Below are 22,595 nucleotides of genomic sequence, written 5' to 3' on the forward strand. Positions count from 1 at the left end.
TGTTGCGACGGTTCCATTGGTGGGGGCGTGTCCACAATGTTGGGTGCTGCTGGTCCCTCCTGAGAATAGCTGTGGCAGCTGGGTGCCTGTACTGCGTCAGGCTGGGCAGTTACGGCATGGATTGTCAGGTGTTGGTCGTCAGCAAGCTCCATGTGACATACAGTCTCTTTTGTCACTGGTGACTCTTCTACCTCCATGGTCATGACCACATCTGTGACTTCCATGCCTTTGGGCCACATGCCTTTCCCGATCTTGGGGCAGAAGGATCCCAGGGTAGGGTCCTGCCTGCACAGGAAGGAGTCATGATGCTGGTATGGGTCTCTTGCGTCAAGACACTGATCTCCAGCTGCGTTCTCTCCATGGTGTGGAGTGAGGTCCAAGGAGACAGCCAGGGTTTGACATTCCCATGTGGCTGTGTCAGGTGTCCACAGTGGCAGCGGTTCTCTAACTTGAGCCCAAATTTTCTGACGTTGGAAGTCTAACAATGGCTCGAACCGGTTCAGCAAATCTTTCCCAATGAGGAATGGAATGGACTCAAGTTGGGAAATGTATACAGGGTGCATTACATTCATGGGGCCGATGGACAAATTGAGGGGGATCATGTGATCCATCCTGGTGCCCACTGCTGAATATGCCTGCACGTCCAAAAAGCATTTCCTCGGCTGGAGGGTTTTGTTCTTCTGGGCGGCTAGGTGCTGCACCTGGTAGCAGAGACTGGCTGACATGAGGGTGATGTCTGCTGCAGTGTCGATGAGGGCCTCGAGGGTGAGAACATCTTCTAGGGTGATGGAGAGGTAGAATTTCTTGGCTACCCCCCTCTTCTAGGGTGATGGAGAGGTAGAATTTCTTGGCTACCCCCCTTTCCATCAGGTCACCCAGAAGCTGTGGCACAGGGGCCTGGCCAGGAATTGGTGAGGCGTCGCCACAGTCAGATTGGTGCTCTGAGTTGCTAGTATAGTTGGAGCCCGGCTTTATTTTGGCAGGACGAAAGTCTGTTGTTTTTTTTCTTTGTGTTGGAGTTAGGGATTATTGGGGCTGCGCCATCCCAAGCGGAGAGCGTGGCGGGTAGCCTGGTGTGCATACGCCGGACGTGATCTCGGTCTGCAGCGGAAGACAGGGACGCGGAGGGTCTGTTTGAGTGGTGTCGACGACAGCGGGTATGACGAGTGGCATCTTCGGGAGTCTAAGTCGTGTCCTGGCATCCGGTGGAACTGAAGGAGCTGGGGAATATCGTGGAGGAGGGCACCCGGATTAGCGGTGCTGAAGTGGAGGCAGCGTGCGCCGGTTTTGAGATCCAGGGCCCCGGAGCTGTGTTACACGGGCGTATACTCGGGCGATTTCGACCTCGGATGCAGCGCGAGTGAGTGACCCTGCCATACAGAGGCCTCCCCCTACAACTCATCTCGACCCATTCCGTCGTTGACTGGTAAACCTGCTCCTTTTCTTCACTCTCCTCAATCGGGTGAAGGTCTCGGCAAAGTTGCAGATCTGGACAATTGTATGCATAAGTGTGTGTTGGATGTAATTAAGCGCAGTCGAAGTGTTTGTTTAATGTCATTTACGCGCTGTATTTCGAATAGGTGAATGACGATTGGTATTGTGCTATGCTTTGCTGTGTAACCCTGAGATGTTTTCTTTCTTTTTTTCCGTTTTGAGTTAAGTCCTGTCTTTTTCTGTTATTGATGACAACGGGACAAATTGGTGAATTGCTAAAAAAGGGGATGTTTGAATTATTCAATTTCCTCTGCGTCATCGGGGCCTAATTCAGCTCTGTGGCCTGAAGTATTTTCCAGTAAGGGTTCAATCCCAAAAAGGCAGCTGGCAGGAGGAAGTGACGTCACAGGCACCCGTCAAGGCAGGTAGCGGCAGCTGCTACTAAGGAGCTTGGCAGCTGCCACTTCTGTCCTTCGCTAGTGGCGCTTAACAGTGGCAGGTCCCGTTCGAATACAGTGCCTGCCGAGGTACAGAGACAGCCACCGCCGCTCGTGGAAGTAAACCCGAGATGCTGTGCACGGCTACGATAAACTGGGATACGGAAATAAATTGAGGACTTGTTTAATCTTTGTATGACTACGAATTATATTATTGTTGCTGACTGTACATCTCTTTAAGATAATATTTGAGAAAGCAATGATTGTACTTTCGCTAGTGGCGCTAAACAGTGACAGGAGCCGTTCGGGAACAGTGCCTGCCGGTAGTGGCAGGTCTAGTGGCAGCTGCCGTTCAGATACAGTAGAGAGGCACCTACCAACCGCTCATGGAAGTAGCCTAAACCAGAGATTCTGTACATCGGCTAAATGATCAAAAGCAATGATTGTACTGTCGCTAGTGGCGCTAAACAGTGACAGGAGCCGTTCGGGAACAGTGGCTGCCGGTAGTGGCAGGTCTAGTGGCAGCTGCCGTTCAGATACAGTAGAGAGGCACCTACCAACCGCTCATGGAAGTAGCCTAAACCAGAGATTCTGTACATCGGCTAAATGATCAAAAGCAATGATTGTACTGTCGCTAGTGGCGCTAAACAGTGACAGGAGCCGTTCGGGAACAGTGGCTGCCGGTAGTGGCAGGTCTAGTGGCAGCTGCCGTTCAGATACAGTAGAGAGGCACCTACCAACCGCTCATGGAAGTAGCCTAAACCAGAGATTCTGTACATCGGCTAAATGATCAAAAGCAATGATTGTACTGTCGCTAGTGGCGCTAAACAGTGACAGGAGCCGTTCGGGAACAGTGCCTGCCGGTAGAGGAGTGGCAGCTGCCACTGTTGTTCGTCGCTTGACAGTCAATAACTGGATGTGCAGCCGATGTCAGCTACGTTTTTTTTGAGACAGGTAGCCACTGTCACCTGCCACTTAGGAGTGGCGTGAGTCTTTCACTCACCTTGTTCAAAGTTGTACAAACCATAGCTGTATTCAGATAAACCTTAAGTTCAAATATAAAAAAAAGCTGAAATCACTAATTTGCAGGATAGTAAGGGACTTATAATTGATAATGAAATTGATATGGTAAATGAGTTTAATGATTATTTTTCAAGGGTGTTCACAATAGAGAACACAAGTAACTTACCACTAATTAATACGAATACAGCATCGTCTATGACCAATATATGTATAACTGAGGTTGATGTGATACTAAGCCTAGCTAAACTCAAAATAAATAAATCGCAGGGGCCTGATGGCATCTTACCTATAGTCTTAAAAGAGATGAGGGATATTATTAGCCAACCTTTAACTTTAATATTCCAGAAATCGTTATCTGCGGGTGTGGTACCATCAGATTGGAAGCATGCTAATATAACACCCATATTCAAAAAAGGGGATAGAAGTAATCCAGCAAACTATAGGCCAATCAGTTTAACTAGCATTACTGGAAAAATAATGGAAGCTATAATTCAAGTGAAAATGGTAGATTACCTAGATGCAAATAACATCATAAAGGATAGCCAACATGGATTTAGGTGAGGTAGATCCTGCTTAACGAATCTACTTGAGTTCTTTGAGGAAGCTACAAGTGAAATTGGTCACAAAAAGGCCTATGATGTGATTTACTTAGATTTCCAGAAGGCCTTTGATGTTGTCCCCCACAAACGTCTCTTGCTAAAGCTTAAAGCTGCAGGGATTTTAGGAACTGTGGCAACTTGGATCAAAAACTGGCTAACTGACAGGAAGCAGCGAGTAGTTATTAGAGGCACAATGTCACAGTGGGCCTCCGTTCATAGTGGGGTACCGCAGGGTTCAATTTTAGGACCTCTATTGTTCCTAATTTACATTAATGATATTGACACAAATACATACAGTAAACTGGTTAAATTTGCAGACGACACCAAGGTGGGCGGGGTAGCAGATACTAATCTAGCAGCAGAGAGGCTTCAACGGGATCTGGATTTAATTAGCGAATGGGCTGATACTTGGCAGATGAAATTTAACACAGATAAATGCAAGGTAATCCATGCAGGGAGCAGAAATATAAAGTACAGATATTTTAAGGGTTCCACAGAAATAAAGGTAGCTGATTACGAGAAAGATCTCGGTATGTATGTTGATGCTTCCATGTCCCCCTCTCGCCAGTGTGGGGAAGCAATAAAAAAGGCGAACAGAATGTTGGGTTATATCTCTAGATGTGTGGAGTTTAAGTCAAGGGAGGTGATGTTACACTTATATAATTCCTTGGTAAGACCCCACCTAGAATACTTTGTGCAGGTTTGGTCACCATACCTCAAGAAGGACATTGATGCCTTAGAAAAGGTGCAACGAAGAGCTACGAGAATGATTCCTGGTCTTAGAAGAATGTCTTATGAGGAGAGGTTAGCGGAACTGAATCTGTTTAGCCTTGAGCAAAGGAGACTAAGGGGGGATATGATTCAGGTCTATAAGATTCTAACGGGTCTGGATGCTGTTCAGCCAAATGACTATTTCAATATTAGTCTAAATACTAGAACTCGTGGCCATAAGTGGAAATTAGCGGGAGAACATTTTAAAACAAATTTGAGGAAGCACTTCTTTACACAGCGTGTAGTTAGAGTATGGAATAGTCTTCCTGCTAGTGTAGTGGAAGCTAAAACCCTGGGTTCCTTTAAATCAGAGCTAGATAAGATTTTAACAACTCTGAGCTATTAGTTAAGTTCTCCCCAAACGAGCTTGATGGGCCGAATGGCCTCCTCTCGTTTGTAAATTTCTTATGTTCTTAAGTTCTTATAATTTTAATTAAAAACTGACACAATGATTAAAGAGACATCATTTGTTCTATTTACATTACATATACACAAATATACAATAATGAACATTGAAAATGTAAAAATCTTCTCTGATCATTAAAATGACATATTTTGCAAATGTCGTTTCTGCTTGGTATCTGTTAAAACCCTCCAGCTTTCTCAGGATTAGGACTGTGACCTTGCAGAGAGATAAAGAATGAATGAGAACATGTTTTTATAGTTGACATTAAGGTATTAAATGACAAATAAATTATTTTTTTTTCCCAGGAAGAAATGTTAAAATTGTTTAAATGTTGCATTTTAATAAATTATTTTTTAATTGAAACACAAAAGAAAAAGTGATTAACTTGCTAAAGTATCATCAATTACATGCAATAATGTAAAAAGGTGATTAAGCAAACACCCGCAGTAACTGTGGAACATTTTCTCACTGATCTTCATCTTTTGGTGAAATGATCTTTAGTATAGAAACAATAAGAATAAATAAGTATGGCTAATGCTGTCTTTGCAAACACTTCTATATTTAGATTGAACCTTACTTCTGGAACCATGACCTCTAAGATAAATGAGGTGTCCCCCATGCTTGACTTGCCCAGTTTTAAAACAGCGAAAGTTCTTTCTATGATGGCCTCTATCTGTAACAGGAACAAGTATAATTATGGAGTTAAAAATGTTATTCAAAAGATATAATGGCACAAATACACATACACACTATATTATTATTTATATATATATATATATATATGCGTATTTTAGGTTTGCAAAACAAAATTTACATACTTGCTTTTCATCAAACACTGAGATGGATGTATCTCTAAGTTGTTTGAGTTTTGGGTCAAATGACGGGTTCTGGTGGAGATACATTCGGTTGGACTTCAGTGTTACAAGATCATTTTGAAGCGTCTATACCAGATTAAAAGAAGAGTAGTAAATAGTAAGCTTTAATCAATTGTCAGTTTCAAGTATCATGGCCGTGAAAACAATTTTTTACCATAATTTCCTCATCTGTAATCATTCTGACCACTAGTCCTTCACATAGAGCAGCATGTACACTGGAGATGGGAAAAAAAGAAGAATTAGTTTTATAACCAAATAACATTTTCCTAAGTAATCTAAATGTAATAATATTTGTACCTTTTATATGGATATGGATCTGGAAAATGACAACCACAGCTGAATGGGGTGTCTGTGTCAAATGTGCTAGGGTCAGTCCCTGCACACTCACTGTGCAGCCAACCATCACAGTAGTCACACTGCACCCAGTTTATGGTTTTGACTTCTGGGTGCATTGACCTGTGAACAAGATTTTCTTTAATATCTACACATTTAAGATTGTCCAGACACATTTGTTGTGTTATTTACTTAGATTTCCAGAAAGCCTTTGATGTTGTCCCCCACAAACGGCTCTTGTTAAAGCTTAAAGCTGCAGGAATTTTAGGAACTGTGGCAGCTTGGATCAAAAACTGGCTAACTGATAGGAAGCAGCGAGTAGTTATTAGAGGCACTATGTCACAGTGGGCCTCCGTTTATAGTGGGGTACCGCAGGGTTCAATTTTAGGACCTCTATTGTTCCTAATTTATATTAATGATATTGACACGAATACATACAGTAAACTGGTTAAATTTGCAGACGACACTAAGGTGGGCGGGGTAGCAGATACTAATCTAGCAGCAGAGAGGCTTCAACGGGATCTGGATTTGATTAGCGAATGGGCTGATACTTGGCAGATGAAATTTAACACAGATAAATGCAAGGTAATCCATGCAGGGAGCAGAAATATAAAGTACAGATATTTTAAGGGTTCCACTGAAATAAAGGTAGCTGATTACGAGAAAGATCTCGGTATGTATGTTGATGCTTCCATGTCCCCCTCTCGCCAGTGTGGGGAAGCAATAAAAAAGCCGAACAGAATGTTGGGTTATATCTCTAGATGTGTGGAGTTTAAGTCAAGGGAGGTGATGTTACACTTATATAATTCCTTGGTAAGACCCCACCTAGAATACTGTGTGCAGGTTTGGTCACCATACCTCAAGAAGGACATTGCTGCCTTAGAAAAGGTGCAATGAAGAGCTACGAGAATGATTCCTGGTCTTAGAGGAATGTCTTACGAGGAGAGGTTAGCGGAACTGAATCTGTTCAGCCTTGAGCAAAGGAGACTAAGGGGGGATATGATTCAGGTCTATGATTCAGAGTTGTAACATTTCTTTACACAGCGTGTAGTCAGAGTATGGAATAGTCTTCCTGCTATTGTAGTGGAAGCTAAAACCATGGGTTCCTTTAAATCAGAGCTAGATAAGATTTTAACAACTCTGAGCTATTAGCTAAGTTCTCCCCAAACGAGCTTGATGGGCCGAATGGCCTCCTCTCGTTTGTAAATTTCTTATGTTCTTATGTTCTTATTAAAAAAAAAGGTCTTACTTTTTTCTGATCTTTTGATACACACAGGCATAAATGCCCTGTGCAAGGCAGCAGCTTCTAGATCTTTCGGTTTCTCTCCGTCTTTTCAGTGCTGGAAGGGCCTGCTAAGATAAATAGATTTTAATCACAGTTTTTCAAAGGAAATATAATGGCTAAAAAAAATAGTCATCACTGCATACCTCTGATACTGAAATATCCTTTACCAGGCATGATGCATGATATAGTCGAAGATGACACAGCTGTTCAGGTTGAAGTACCTCAGGTGACATTCTTGTTTCCTTAACATCTGTCTCAGCCATCTGTTAAAGAACTACAACTTAGTAGGTGTTTGCAATATTACCAAAACATGACAAAAATAACTGTTTAAACATACCGTGCATACAAACACCCCACAATTGAAGTCATCTGTGTGCTTCCACATCTGAGGACAGGATATTGTCCAGCCATCTAAGGAGTTGTGCTAGCGAAAAATGTGTCTAAAAACACAAACCACAACTTACTCATGATTTCTGACCAAGCACATTGTCATATGAAATATATATCTCTGTAAACACACAAGATATTACACCTGAGCATTTCCAAAACTTCCTCATCTATTGTGTTGTGTTGCTCACTCGAATCATATATTCTCACTTCTTTTCCTGGTACAGCAAATACCTGTTTTGAATAAATTAAAGTATATAAGGTTTGTAAAAAAAAAAATCACATAAAAGGACATTTAAGAAAATATAATTGTATTTGACATTAACTGAAATATAATTAATATTACCCAAAGAATGAAGTGGTTTCCCCACTCAGGTCCAAGAGATCCCCCAACAATTCGTGGCCACAGAACCTTCTCTGCATCCTGCAAATATAGAAGCATTGTGTGAAAAAATTGCAGTCAGCATATACAGTATACAAAATTATATATTCATGTTAAATGCAATTAATTACTTTATTTAAAACAAATATTTTTGCTTTATACCTTAAGAGGTTCGATTTCATTGTCTGGAATGTTCCTGTTGGTTTGCCATTCTCTGTGCCAGACAATAAACTGGTGTGTTGCCAGGGCCATAGTCTATATAAGAACATAAGAAATATACAAACGAGAGGAGGCCATTCGGCCCATCGAGCTCGCTTGGGGAGAACTTAACTAATAGCTCAGAGTTGTTAAAATCTTATCTAGCTCTGATTTAAAGGAACCCAAGGATTCAGCTTGCACTACGTTATCAGGAAGACTATTCCATACTCTGACTGCACGCTGTGTAAAGAAGTGCTTCCTTAAATCCAGTTTGAAATGTTCTCCCGCTAATTTCCACCTATGGCCACGAGTTCTTGTATTTGAACTAATGCTGAAGTAACTATTCGGTTGAACAGCATCCAAACCTGTTAGAATCTTATAGACCTGGATCATGTCCCCCCTCAGTCTCCTTTGCTTGAGGCTGAACAGATTTAGCTCAAATAACCTTTCCTCGTATGACATTCCTCTAAGACCAGGAATCATTCTTGTGGCCCTACGCTGCACCTTTTCTAAGGCCGCTATGTCCTTTTTAAGATATGGTGACCAAACCTGTACACAATATTCTAGGTGAGGTCTCACCAAGGAATTGTATAATCTTAGCATTACCTCCCTTGACTTAAACTCCACACACCTGGAGATATACCCCAACATCCTATTGGCCTTTTTTATTGCTTCCCCGCACTGGCGAGAATGAGACATGGAAGCATCAACATACACACCAAGGTCTTTCTCATAATCAGCTACCTTTATTTCAGTAGGTCCCATAAAATACCTGTACTTTATATTTCTGCTCCCTACATGGAGTACCTTACATTTGTCTATGTTAAATTTCATCTGCCAGGTGTCAGCCCAGTCACTAATTAAATTAAGATCCCGCTGTAGCTGCTGAGCCGCTAGTTCAGTATCTGCTACACCACCCACCTTGGTGTCATCTGCAAATTTCACCAGTTTACTGTATATATTGGTGTCTATATCATTTATGTAAATAAGGAACAAAAGTGGTCCTAAAATTGAACCCTGCGGTACCCCACTATGAATGCAGGCCCACTGTGACATCGAGCCTCTTATAACTACTCGCTGCTTCCTATCCGTTAACCAGTTACTGTATCAATCCAAGTCGCTACAGTTCCTAAAATACCTGTCGCTTTGAATTTAAGTGAGAGCCTCTTGTGGGGAACAACATCAAAAGCCTTTTGGAAATCTAAATAGATGACATCATAGGCCTTCTTATCATCAACTTCCTGAGTAGCTTCCTCAAAAAACTCCAACAGATTTGTTAAACAGGATCTACCTCTCCTAAATCCATGCTGGCTATCCCTCAAAATGTTATTTGAGTCCAGGTAATCTACCATTTTCTCTTTGATTATAGCCTCCATAACTTTACCAGTTATACAAGTTAGACTGATTGGCCTATAGTTTGACAAATTACTTCTATCCCCTTTTTTGAAAATGGGCGTTATGTTGGCATGCTTCTAATCAGAAGGTACCACACCTTCAGATAAGGATTTTTGAAACAGTAATGTTAAGGGTCGGCAAATAATATCCCTCATCTCTTTTAACTCATGTTGGATGTTATAGCTGTTTCTGTATCATACCAGATAACATGTACACTTCTGCTTTTAAAATGTATTTGCTCATTGAATAAGAAAATGTATCTGATCCGAGTAGAACGATGAAAATGTCACAAAGCTCTTTACGTTTAACCGGCCAGAACCTCAGCAAGCAAGCCTGAGGTGACAGTGGCAAGGAAAAACTCCCTCTAGCAGGAAGAAACCTTGAGAGGAACCTAGACTCGGAAAGGGATCCCATCCTCCTCTGGGCGACCGGGGAGCATGAAACTGTATTAACATTGATATTAATTTGAGTCCATATACTGTAGTTTTAAAGTCCCAGTTGGTTTCATGTAGTTATCTCCAAGGAGTCCAGGTGAGGGTTCAAGCGGTGTAGTGTTGGCTCGGGATCAGCTCGGAAAAGAGAAGATGGAGAAGAGTTATTGCCCTACACCTAACCTAACCAGCCTGGCTAAAAGGGAGACCTGGAAGGAAGCACAGACACGAGGGTTTCCAGGGGTTTTGGCGTCAAGCCAAACTACCGTCAACAGTTCAGGTGTTATGGTCACCAGCCCATCACAGGGCAGGGAATAACCCAGGAGTGGGCGCCAACACATCCACCTCGTAACACAATCCTAATTGGCTGCCTACCTTCCAGGATCTATCTGTAGGGGTATGTAGGGTACGCTGAACAATCAGGGCACAGCAGGCTCATCACCCAGGCGGGATTAAAAGCCTTAATGGAGCATTTCAGGCAGAGGGTGAATAGAGATGTACATTATGAGAAAAAATATGTGCTTTTAGAACATTGAAGCATGTACATATATTCTTGTAGACCCCTAAAAATTGAATTATGAACAGTGAATATGAGCATAGTAATGGCCTTTTAAACAACATTAGGTTGCTGTCCATGGTTCTGAAAACCTGAATTGGCAAGTTTTACGTGAATTTTTTACCCTCTTTAATTGTAACCCTCTTATTTTGTTGGCAGTGATGCTCTGTGAAGTCTACAGGGGTGGGTATAGAATGGATTACAGTGGGTAATAGGTGATTTACATTAACTTTTTACAATTAACAACCAAAATGGTTTGGACAATCAGTTTAACTTTGAACAATAACACTTCCCAAAAGTTTCTCTCTGTCTCTCTTGCCAGTTATTTATCGTTATACGCAAATCAAGGAGGAATCAACTGCAAAATGCATTGTAGGAGATATAAGATGCAAACCCATTAAATGTTCTTTTTGTTTAAACATTATAAAACAGACTAATATACATTAAGCAGTTTGAAACTTTACATTTAGTCCTACATCACTTAGAAAAAGCAGGCGATGACCAGCCCAACCAGCAGTTCCATCTCTGATTTTGCAGAATCCCTTGTCAGGATAACTTTCGAAGTCATGACTTAACTAATTTTCAGCTCTGTCTTTAACTTCATCATTTAGATTAAACTGATCTTTGCGGAGGGAAATGCAATGAAGTCACGAAACATACTGAATGTATACATTTTGGCAGGCACAATATGGACAAAAGTATTGGGACACACCTTTCAATCACAGGTGTTTCATTCAGACCCATTGTCGTGGGTGCATAAAGTCAATCACCTAACCATGCATTCAGGTTTACAAACCTTTGTAAAAGAATGGGTCGTTCTGAAAAGCTCAGTGAATTCAAGCAGGCTATTGTCATAGGATACCTCCATGGCAATAAGTCAGTTTGTGAAATTCCTTTCCTGCTATATATTTCAGAGTCAACTGGAAGTGGTATTATTGAAATGTGGAAGTGTTTAGGAACAACAAAAGTGACAGAGTGCTAAGGTGCATAGTGCGGAAAATTCGCTAATGTTTTGTTGACTCAATAACTGCAGAGCTCCATACTTTCTCTGGCATTAAGTCTTATGCCAGAAGATTCAAGGAATGGGTTTCCATAGCCAAGCAGCTTCATGCAAGCCTCACATCACCAAACGCAATGTCAAGCATTGGATAAAGTGGTGTAAAGCAGCATGTCATTTGACTCTAGAACAGTAGAAATGTGTTCTGTGGAGTGACAAATCAAGTTTCTCTGTCTGGCAGTCTGATGGATGAGTCTGGGTTTGGCAGATGCCAGGAAAACGTTACCTGCCTGACTGGATTGTGCCAAGTTTGATGGAAGAGGGGTAATGGTATGGGGTTGTTTTTCAGGGGTTGGCCTAGACCGTTTAGTTCCAGTACCTCTGCCCTCCCTGCTGGACACCTACAATAAACACTGCAGGTCCAGAGGTACCAAGATAATTAAGGACTCCTCACACCCCGCAAACTGCCTATTCTGCAGGCTGAACTCAGGCAGACAGTTCCGTTGCCTGATGTCCAGGATGAGAGACTCAGGAAGAGTTTTTTCCCCCAAGCCATAAGGTTTCTCAATTTAAACTAACTCTGGCCTTTCTGTACACTATGTATGTTTGCACTGAATGCACAAATACTGCACATTTGCACTATATTCAGATTTTTGCACTGTATTTTAGATTCTTGATTTTAGGTTGTATATATTGCACTGTATATTTTAGATTATATCTTGGTTCCATAGTATTTATATAATGTAATTTCTCTTTTTACTCCTACTTTACTTCTTACCTTTTTTCTTTTTTTCTTCTATTTCTATTTTTGCACAGCCAAATAAGGGTGACACAGAGATACATTTCACTGCATGTTGTACTGTATGTAACAAATAAATCTCTTGAATCTTGGTGTCAAGGTGTATCCAGAGGAGATGCCCCTGGAGTGTGCAGAGTGCTGCCTTGTCCTCTACTACCTGGAGGCCACGGTCATTCTGAAGCATCTCCAGCGACCAGGCGTGGTGGAGCACATGACCGTAACCCATAATGTTTTATCAAAAAAAAAAAACAATGTCCAAGACAATTTGGACAATTCTATGTGTCCCTATTTGTGGGAAAAGTTTAGGGAAGAGGCCCTTTTCTATTCTAGCATTCTGGTAGTAAAATTATAAATTAACCTCTCTGATAACTCTAGTTGAGCCACTTAGAATAAAACTCAGGGCCTCTCACTTGGTGAGCAAAGGTATCTCTTTTATCCAGCAATCCAGCAAAGCGCTCCCATCACACTCTGGCACCAGGTACCAAGGACCCCGAGCACAAAGAGAAACCAGTTGATAAACCATAATTCTCAATTCCAGATAAGGACTTCTAAGTTCTGATTGGTCACAAAACACCAAAAAACCAGGCTCAAACGTATAACAAACACAATTCTCCTGCTCTATTGGTTCACCTTGGTAGCAAGGTAAAATCCACCCATTTTGCTCAATTTACCAGAACATGTCTCGACTGCTAGGTTGCTACTTGAAATATGAATATACACTCACCTAAAGGATTATTAGGAACACCTGTTCAATTTCTCATTAATGCAATTATCTAATCAACCAATCACATGGCAGTTGCTTCAATGCATTTAGGGGTGTGGTCCTGGTCAAGACAATCTCCTGAACTCCAAACTGAATGTCAGAATGGGAAAGAAAGGTGATTTAAGCAATTTTGAGCGTGGCATGGTTGTTGGTGCCAGATGGGCCGGTCTGAGTATTTCACAATCTGCTCAGTTACTGGGATTTTCACGCACAACCATTTCTAGGGTTTACAAAGAATGGTGTGCAAAGAAAAAAACATCCAGTATGCGGCAGTCCTGTGGGCGAAAATGCCTTGTTGATGCTAGAGGTCAGAGGAGAATGGGCCGACTGATTCAAGCTGATAGAAGAGCAACTTTGACTGAAATAACCACTCGTTACAACCGAGGTATGCAGCAAAGCATTTGTGAAGCCACAACACGCACAACCTTGAGGCGGATGGGCTACAACAGCAGAAGACCCCACCGGGTACCACTCATCTCCACTACAAATAGGAAAAAGGGGCTACAATTTGCACAAGCTCACCAAAATTGGACAGTTGAAGACTGGAAAAATGTTGCCTGGTCTGATGAGTCTCGATTTCTGTTGAGACATTCAAATGGTAGAGTCAGAATTTGGCGTAAACAGAATGAGAACATGGATCCATCATGCCTTGTTACCACTGTGCAGGCTGGTGGTGGTGGTGTAATGGTGTGGGGGATGTTTTCTTGGCAGACTTTAGGCCCCTTAGTGCCAATTGGGCATCGTTTAAATGCCACGGCCTACCTGAGCATTGTTTCTGACCATGTCCATCCTTTTATGACCACCATGTACCCATCCTCTGATGGCTACTTCCAGCAGGAAGCACCATGTCACAAAGCTCGAATCATTTCAAATTGGTTTCTTGAACATGACAATGAGTTCACTGTACTACAATGGCCCCCACAGTCACCAGATCTCAACCCAATAGAGCATCTTTGGGATGTGGTGGAACGGGAGCTTCGTGCCCTGGATGTGCATCCCACAAATCTCCATCAACTCACCTAAAGGATTATTAGGAACACCATACTAATACGGTGTTTGACCCCCTTTCGCCTTCAGAACTGCCTTAATTCTAAGTAGCATTGATTCAACAAGGTGCTGAAAGCATTCTTTAGAAATGTTGGCCCATATTGATAGGATAGCATCTTACAGTTGATGGAGATTTGTGGGATGTCAAAAGTCAAAGTTGCTCTTCTATCAGCTTGAATCAGTTGGTCCATTTTCCTCTGACCTCTAGCATCAACAAGGCATTTTCGCCCACAGGACTGCCGCATACTGGATGTTTTTCCCTTTGCACACCATTCTTTGTAAACCCTAGAAATGGTTGTGCGTGAAAATCCCAGTAACTGAGCAGATTGTGAAATACTCAGACCGGCCCATCTGGCACCAACAACCATGCCACGCTCAAAATTGCTTAAATCACCTTTCTTTCCCATTCTGACATTCAGTTTGGAGTTCCGGAGATTGTCTTGACCAGGACCACACCCCTAAATGCATTGAAGCAACTGCCATGTGATTGGTTGATTAGATAATTGCATTAATGAGAAATTGAACAGGTGTTCCTAATAATCCTTTAGGTGAGTGTATATTCATATTTCAAGTAGCAACCTAGCAGTCGAGACATGTTCTGGTAAATTGAGCAAAATGGGTGGATTTTACCTTGCTACCAAGGTGAACCAATAGAGCAGGAGAATTGTGTTTGTTATACGTTTGAGCCTGGTTTGTTGGTGTTTTGTGACCAATCAGAACTTAGAAGACAATTATGGTTTATCAACTAGTTTCTCTTTGTGCTCGGGGTCCTTGGTACCTGGTGCCAGAGTGTGATGGGAGCTCTTTGCTGGATTGCTGGATAAAAGAGATACCTTTGCTCATCAAGTGAGAGGCCCTGAGTTTTATTCTAAGTGGCTCAACTAGAGTTATCAGAGAGGTTAATTTATAATTTTACTACCAGAATGCTAGAATAGAAAAGGGCCTCTTCCCTAAACTTTTCCCACAAATAGGGACACATAGAATTGTCCAAATTGTCTTGGACATTGTTTTTTTTTTTTGATAAAACATTATGGGTTACGGTCATGTGCTCCACCACGCCTGGTCGCTGGAGATGCTTCAGAATGACCGTGGCCTCCAGGTAGTAGAGGACAAGGCAGCACTCTGCACACTCCAGGGGCATCTCCTCTGGATACACCTTGACACCAAGATTCAAGAGATTTATTTGTTACATACAGTACAACATGCAGTGAAATGTATCTCTGTGTCACCCTTATTTGGCTGTGCAAAAATAGAAATAGAAGAAAAAAAGAAAAAAGGTAAGAAGTAAAGGAGGAGTAAAAAGAGAAATTACATTATATAAATACTATGGAACCAAGATATAATCTAAAATATACAGTGCAATATATACAACCTAAAATCAAGAATCTAAAATACAGTGCAAAAATCTGAATATAGTGCAAATGTGCAGTATTTGTGCATTCAGTGCAAACATACATAGTGTACAGAAAGGCCAGAGTTAGTTTAAATTGAGAAGCCTTATGGCTTGGGGGAAAAAACTCTTCCTGAGTCTCTCAGTCCTGGACATCAGGCAACGGAACCGTCTGCCTGAGTTCAGCCTGCAGAATAGGCAGTTTGCGGGGTGTGAGGAGTCCTTAATTATCTTGGTACCTCTGGACCTGCAGTGTTTATTGTAGGTGTCCAGCAGGGAGGGCAGAGGTACTGGAACTAAACGGTCTAGGCCAACCCCTGAAAAACAACCCCATACCATTACCCCTCTTCCATCAAACTTGGCACAATCCAGTCAGGCAGGTAACGTTTTCCTGGCATCTGCCAAACCCAGACTCATCCATCAGACTGCCAGACAGAGAAACTTGATTTGTCACTCCACAGAACACATTTCTACTGTTCTAGAGTCAAATGACATGCTGCTTTACACCACTTTATCCAATGCTTGACATTGCGTTTGGTGATGTGAGGCTTGCATGAAGCTGCTTGGCTATGGAAACCCATTCCATGAATCTTCTGGCATAAGACTTAATGCCAGAGAAAGTATGGAGCTCTGCAGTTATTGAGTCAACAAAACATTAACGAATTTTCCGCACTATGCACCTTAGCACTCTGTCACTTTTGTTGTTCCTAAACACTTCCACATTTCAATAATACCACTTCCAGTTGACTCTGGAATATATAGCAGGAAAGGAATTTCACAAACTGACTTATTGCCATGGAGGTATCCTATGACAATAGCCTGCTTGAATTCACTGAGCTTTTCAGAACGACCCATTCTTTTACAAACGTTTGTAAACCTGAATGCATGGTTAGGTGATTGACTTTATGCACCCACGACAATGGGTCTGAATGAAACACCTGTGATTGAAAGGTGTGTCCCAATACTTTTGTCCATATTGTGCATGTCAAAATGTATACATTCAGTATGTTTCGTGACTTCATTGCATTTCCCTCTGCAAAGATCAGTTTAATCTAAATGATGAAGTTAAAGACAGAGCTGAAAATTAGGTAAGTCATGACTTTGAAAGTTATCCTGACAAGGGATTCTGCAAAATCAGAGATGGAACTGCTGGTTGGGCTGGTCATCGCCTGCTTTTTCTAAGTGATGTAGGACTAAATGTAAAGTTTCAAACTGCTTAATGTATATTAGTCTGTTTTATAATGTTTAAACAAAAAGAACATTTAATGGGTTTGCATCTTATATCTCCTACAATGCATTTTGCAGTTGATTCCTCCTTGATTTGGGTATAACGATAAATAACTGGCAAGAGAGACAGAGAGAAACTTTTGGGAAGTGTTATTGTTCAAAGTTAAACTGATTGTCCAAACCATTTTGGTTGTTAATTGTAAAAAGTTAATGTAAATCACCTATTACCCACTGTAATCCATTCTATACCCACCCCTGTAGACGTCACAGAGCATCACTGCCAACAAAATAAGAGGGTTACAATTAAAGAGGGTAAAAAATTCACGTAAAACTTGCCAATTCAGGTTTTCAGCACCATGGACAGCAACCTAATGTTGTTTAAAAGGCCATTATTATGCTCATATTCACTGTTCATAATTCAATTTTTAGGGTCTACAAGAATATAGGTACATGCTTCAATGTTCTAAAAGCACATATTTTTTCTCATAATGTACATCTCTATTCACCCTCTGCCTGAAATGCTCCATTAAGGCTTTTAATCCCGCCTGGGTGATGAGCCTGCTGTGCCCTGATTGTTCAGCGTACCCTACATACCCCTACAGATAGATCCTGGCAGGTAGGCAGCCAATTAGGATTGTGTTACGAGGTGGATGTGTTGGCGCCCACTCCTGGGTTATTCCCTGCCCTGTGATGGGCTGGTGACCATAACACCTGAACTGTTGATGGTAGTTTGGCTTGACGGCAAAAACCCTGGAAACCCTCATGTCTGTGCTTCCTTCCAGGTCTCCCTTTTAGCCAGGCTGCCATAGTTACTTCAGTACTGCCGGAGGTTAGGTTAGGTGTAGGGCAATAACTCTTCTCCATCTTCTCTTTTCCGAGCTGATCCCGAGCCGACACTACACCGCTTGAACCCTCACCTGGACTCCTTGGAGATAACTACATGAAACCAACTGGGACTTTAAAACTATATGGACTCAAATTAATATCAATGTTAATACAGTTTCATGCTCCCCGGTCGCCCAGAGGAGGATGGGATCCCTTTCCGAGTCTAGGTTCCTCTCAAGGTTTCTTCCTGCTAGAGGGAGTTTTTCCTTGCCACTGTCACCTCAGGCTTGCTTGCTGAGGTTCTGGCCGGTTAAACGTAAAGAGCTTTGTGACATTTTCATCGTTCTACTCGGATCAGATAAATTTTCTTATTCAATGAGCAAATACATTTTAAAAGCAGAAGTGTACATGTTATCTGGTATGATACAGAAACAGCTATAACATCCAACATGAGTTAAGACAGCAATATTTATTTATTTTGTTTCTGGTACTGATGAGACATCTGAGACGGTTGCATCTTTCTCTCCATCAGCATTTCCAATTGTAACTGAAGAATCTTCATTTTAATATCATGCTCTTTCTGCAGATACTTTAGCTTTTGCTCATAAAATTCAATTGCCAGCCTTTCCTGGAGAGAGAGTCTTTGGTGAGCAGTACTGGCTGACATTGCCACCCTTGCTCCTGCAGATGTGAGCGGTGAATCAACTTGCAGGTCTTGAGTACTGTCCACATCATTTTGTCCTTGAAACAAGAAAAGTCCATATGTATGGTCAAATAAATGCAGATTGCATGAAGAGATATTTCATATCAGATGACACAGAAGTAAATGAAAGTTTTAAAGTAGAGAAAGAAAAGGCAAAGTGAAATGTTCTCACATACTTGAGGTAGATGTGTGTGACACCTCATCTGAACCCTCCGGATGGTCGTCAGTTGAGATGTTCTCCAACATTGGCTGGCTCTCCGTTATTCCAGGCGGTGAATCATCCAACTGATCGGGTTCTTCATTTGCCTATAAATTGCATTTAAAGACAACCTCAGTTCAGCTAATTCAGACTAGTATAGGTGATTTTAAATTGATCTCGTCTACTACAAGTCATAGTGCAGTAATCAGTAATTAATCATTTTTAAAACCATGATTAACTATTCCAGATTTAAGGCCGACCCCTGACTTAATTTAAACCCTGTCTGGGAAACTGCCCCCTTAAGATTAAACTCAGTACCTTGATGCTGGTCTCTGGGACCTCAACGAGGACAGAACTCTCACGTCTGTTACCCACAGCTTCAGTGGCGTCTCCCTCACTGTCTGCCTCAGGTCCCACACCTGAAAACAATACTGCATGGTGAATACAGGCATTTGTTCCACTTTTCTTTACCTTCTTCCTAGTCACTCAGTGGAAAGGTGTGTGATCTACAGGTGATGCAGTAGGCCTACCTGTCTCAGCCTCTACAGCTGGGCTGCAGAAATCATCGTCAGCAGGAGGGCTGCATGATTCCAGGCACTGATGCAGAGTGTGGTCCAATGAGAGAAAATTCTGGACAATACTTCTCACGAAGTACTGTCCAGCAAACTTCCACTCAGACCCTGCTTTCACGATGGCATTTGGTGCGTCATATTTGACAAAGCACCTTTTTCTGCCCTTTGTGATGGTGAACTCGATACACCGTGTAACGCCCCCCTGCTCATAAAAGACCTCCACACGGTAGACTACTCTCTTAACCTTGCACATTTTGGTGACTAAAAGAAGTTTGCAGTTAATGCGTGTTGCAGAAAATGTCAAACTGAGATGATCGTCCGACAACGATCAAATTTGTACTCTGGGTTCTAGAACTTTCAACTTACACACGTAAGCAACTGTTTATGCACGTAAACAACTGCTTATGCACGTAAACTACTCTTCCAAGATCTCATTGGAAACGGACTGGAACTGAATGGAAGAACGTCACTTTGTAGACGAAATGTATTTCGTGAGTGAAAGAAATGCATTTTGTTTACGTGGAGGGTGCGCGCCTGTGTAGTACCTTTCAATGACCAGAAGGTGGAGCGCCGGCTTTGATTTTGCAGACCCGTGTGACTACGTTTAACTGTAATTTCAATGTCATTTAAATTTTAATAGAAATAGCTTCTGGGCTCATACTTTCACGTTTGCATGTACTCATTGGTGTCACTGTTTTTTTTATTACATTTTGAATATTTTTGAGCCTAGCCAATGAAAAATCGCGCCGCCTATTCCCTACTGTTGTCGGCTATATTACCTAGGCGGTTCACCGCTGAATACCACGCTCCCCGGTACTTCACATCAGACACACTGAGTAGCCTGCGTGTAGAATACAAGGTTAAAATTCCAATGGATTAATACCAGGAGTCACAGATGGTCTGCGGATCCTCGTAAAATCGCTGCAGCAAATGCGTTTTATGAACGAAATGACTTGTTGTTGGAAGCAGATACATTCAGCCTTCTGTCCACGAAATGCAAGGTGCTGATATCAGATTTGACGTTTTATCTGAATGTCAGAGACTGTTTTAGTTCTGAAGTGTGTTCGGACTGAATGAACATTTGAACCAGCCTGTAGCGGTCGCGCAGAGTTTGTTTACAGAGTTTGTAAGAGTTAACGTGAGTAATCTTGACGGAGCTTTGTAATTTAAATGCAAAAAAAATGTAATTGTAATCCGTTACAGTTACTAAAGAAAAAAGTGTAATTAAATTACAGTTACTTATGGAAATATTCATGATTCCAATTTTAGTTACATCATAAGATTGTATGCTAAACCTTGCTAATATCTTTAATAAGTGTTTTTATTGCTTTTCATGTTTTTTTTATATAAAACATCATCTTTTGCTATTTTCACAGACGAACGTTTGAAACTATTCGATGCTTCTGATTGGTTATACTGTCACGCATGGTTCGAATTACGGGGGGTACTGGGGGGTACGTACCCCCGATCAAGATCCAGACCCCCCCCCCCTCCCAAAGAGACAAAAATAGCAGTTTGGGGGGGTCTTAACGTTTTTCTTTTGTTGTAAAAAAAAAAAGAAAAGAAAAAGCTAACCTCACCTCAATGTAAAACAATTCCAGACACCCCTAATGTGGACCGTACCATTTAAATCACCTCGGCGCTAGAAGCAGCCAGTCGGTTGCGTCATTCATTCTCATTGAGTGACATGTTCGTTGTGTTCGTCTGTCATGGTACTGTTTGTCGTGCATTGGTCAAAGTAAGTAGTCAGCAGAAGTCTAGCCTGTTGAAAATGCGTTATTTTACAACCTTCATTTATTCGTTTAAGTGTTTCATCTATTAATGCAAGCTGACGTCTTTATAAGTTGAATTACGTACCATTGTCCTTCTGAGGCCGGTATAGTCAACGTTCGTCACTTTAACTAGCAAGATAAGCTAAGTTCTCTATTTAAACCAGGCTTATTTGGTGAGGTAAAATCGATCATGGTTATTTTCCAAGGAGATTAACTCTCTATGTTTTCATTCTCATTTTATCATGAATAAACTGTGCCTTTCTGAAATTAATACGCCATTTAGCCTGTGTGGTTTATTACTATTAGGCTAATGTTAATGCATAAGAAGGTCTAACGTTATGCTTTGAAAAAACATTACTATAAGTGAAACTTTTTTTTTTCCAAACAATTTTTATTTTTAAACTTTGTCATAAAGATTAATACAACGTTCGAGTTTTCTATTATAACCCGATATAAAATAAACTATGTAGGTATGTCACAAAAAAATTCAAAGTTGTTGGATTTTTACAAAAATAGCACAAAAAGGGCTTGATACGACCTTTCCAATGATACCAAGAACTTCTTTCTGTGATGAATGGCAAGAAAGTTATAGGATATTTTGTAACGCCAATTAAGGCTTATTAACGTCCACTTAGTAACAGATAAAACAATGGAGAACCATACTTGACTTTGTGACCTGTTTATGGTGTTCAGAAAAATGAGCATAACTCTGTTATTGCTTATCAGATTTTAATAAACTAGGTATCATTAGAAAGCTTATTCCTTGCCTAACAGTCTCAGATACACTGAAAATAAAACAAATAATTATTTAATTTATTTGTCTGTCAATTAATACTCACCGGAGAATGTATGTAGTGAATAATACAAAGAATGTCTTTTCAAAGAGTCCACAGCATCAAATTAAAAAGTACTTTGTTTTATCATTATAATCCATTCAATAATAATAGATTTGAAAAGCATTGTCCATAGTAAAGTATCAAAAGCTACAGGTAAATATGCAGTATGTGCCCGTAAAGAACTGTCTGATCTCCGGGAGTTGAAGAAAAGAAGTCTTTGAGATGCTGCCTTGCTATGCCAGCCCGTGCTGGTTGTGGAGGATTACGTTTTCTCTTCATGTTAAAGGTAACTGAAAAGACAATATGCAACTATTTCTAGCCTTTCCAACCCATTCAAAATTATCAATCATCTGTGTTACAAAAGCAAGCGATGGGTATCTACTCCATTTTATTACAAGAATATATATTCATAAACACATATAACCTCATTTAAAAGCCTTCACATCATTTTAAAGCTGTAAATTCCATGCTGAAAATCATGCTATTTTCGGCTCTTGCTGCACTGTTCACCACAAAACATGGCCGGCTCTCGCGGCGGATCCAAAAAAGTGAACTGCTGATCGATACATTTTGCTCAAAATACGCCTAAATACAATAAACTAACTAAGAAATATAATTATCATAGTTTGAAGAATAATTCTGCTTACCTTTATTGTCCCAACGAAGGTTTTAACGAGTGAAATTTTCGGTAAGATCGGAAGGAAATTTCGAAGTTATCAGAAAGTCAGATTACCGTGTTTTGAATGGAAATCCCCAGATGAAGGTGTGTTTTACGTTATCAGAACGGGTTACCCTAATAGACACAAAAATAACACAACAAAAAGGCAAAAACTATTGGGATACCCTGGTGCTCTGGGGAATAGCGACCAAATTGAAAACGAGGCTGCCTGCCAAAGCCCCTATGGCGCAGAACTGGTGATAGTGACATACCTAAACTATGTAACTATAGGATA

At 41.1% G+C, this 22,595-nt stretch overlaps 1 long non-coding RNA gene across 1 annotated transcript; it reads right to left on the reverse strand.

The window, feature by feature from the left end:
- Window positions 1–5,877: 5,877 nt before the first annotated feature.
- Window positions 5,878–8,326, reverse strand: LOC140583071 (uncharacterized). Its single transcript, XR_011985860.1, has 7 exons — window positions 8,095–8,326; window positions 7,897–7,974; window positions 7,696–7,784; window positions 7,501–7,603; window positions 7,307–7,426; window positions 7,128–7,231; window positions 5,878–6,001 (listed from the first exon to the last, which is right to left on the reverse strand). It is a non-coding gene; the product is annotated as an uncharacterized lncRNA (long non-coding RNA).
- Window positions 8,327–22,595: the final 14,269 nt, after the last annotated feature.

Source organism: Paramormyrops kingsleyae, chromosome 25, assembly GCF_048594095.1.
Source record: "Paramormyrops kingsleyae isolate MSU_618 chromosome 25, PKINGS_0.4, whole genome shotgun sequence".
In the NCBI taxonomy this organism is placed as follows: Eukaryota; Metazoa; Chordata; class Actinopteri; order Osteoglossiformes; family Mormyridae; genus Paramormyrops; species Paramormyrops kingsleyae.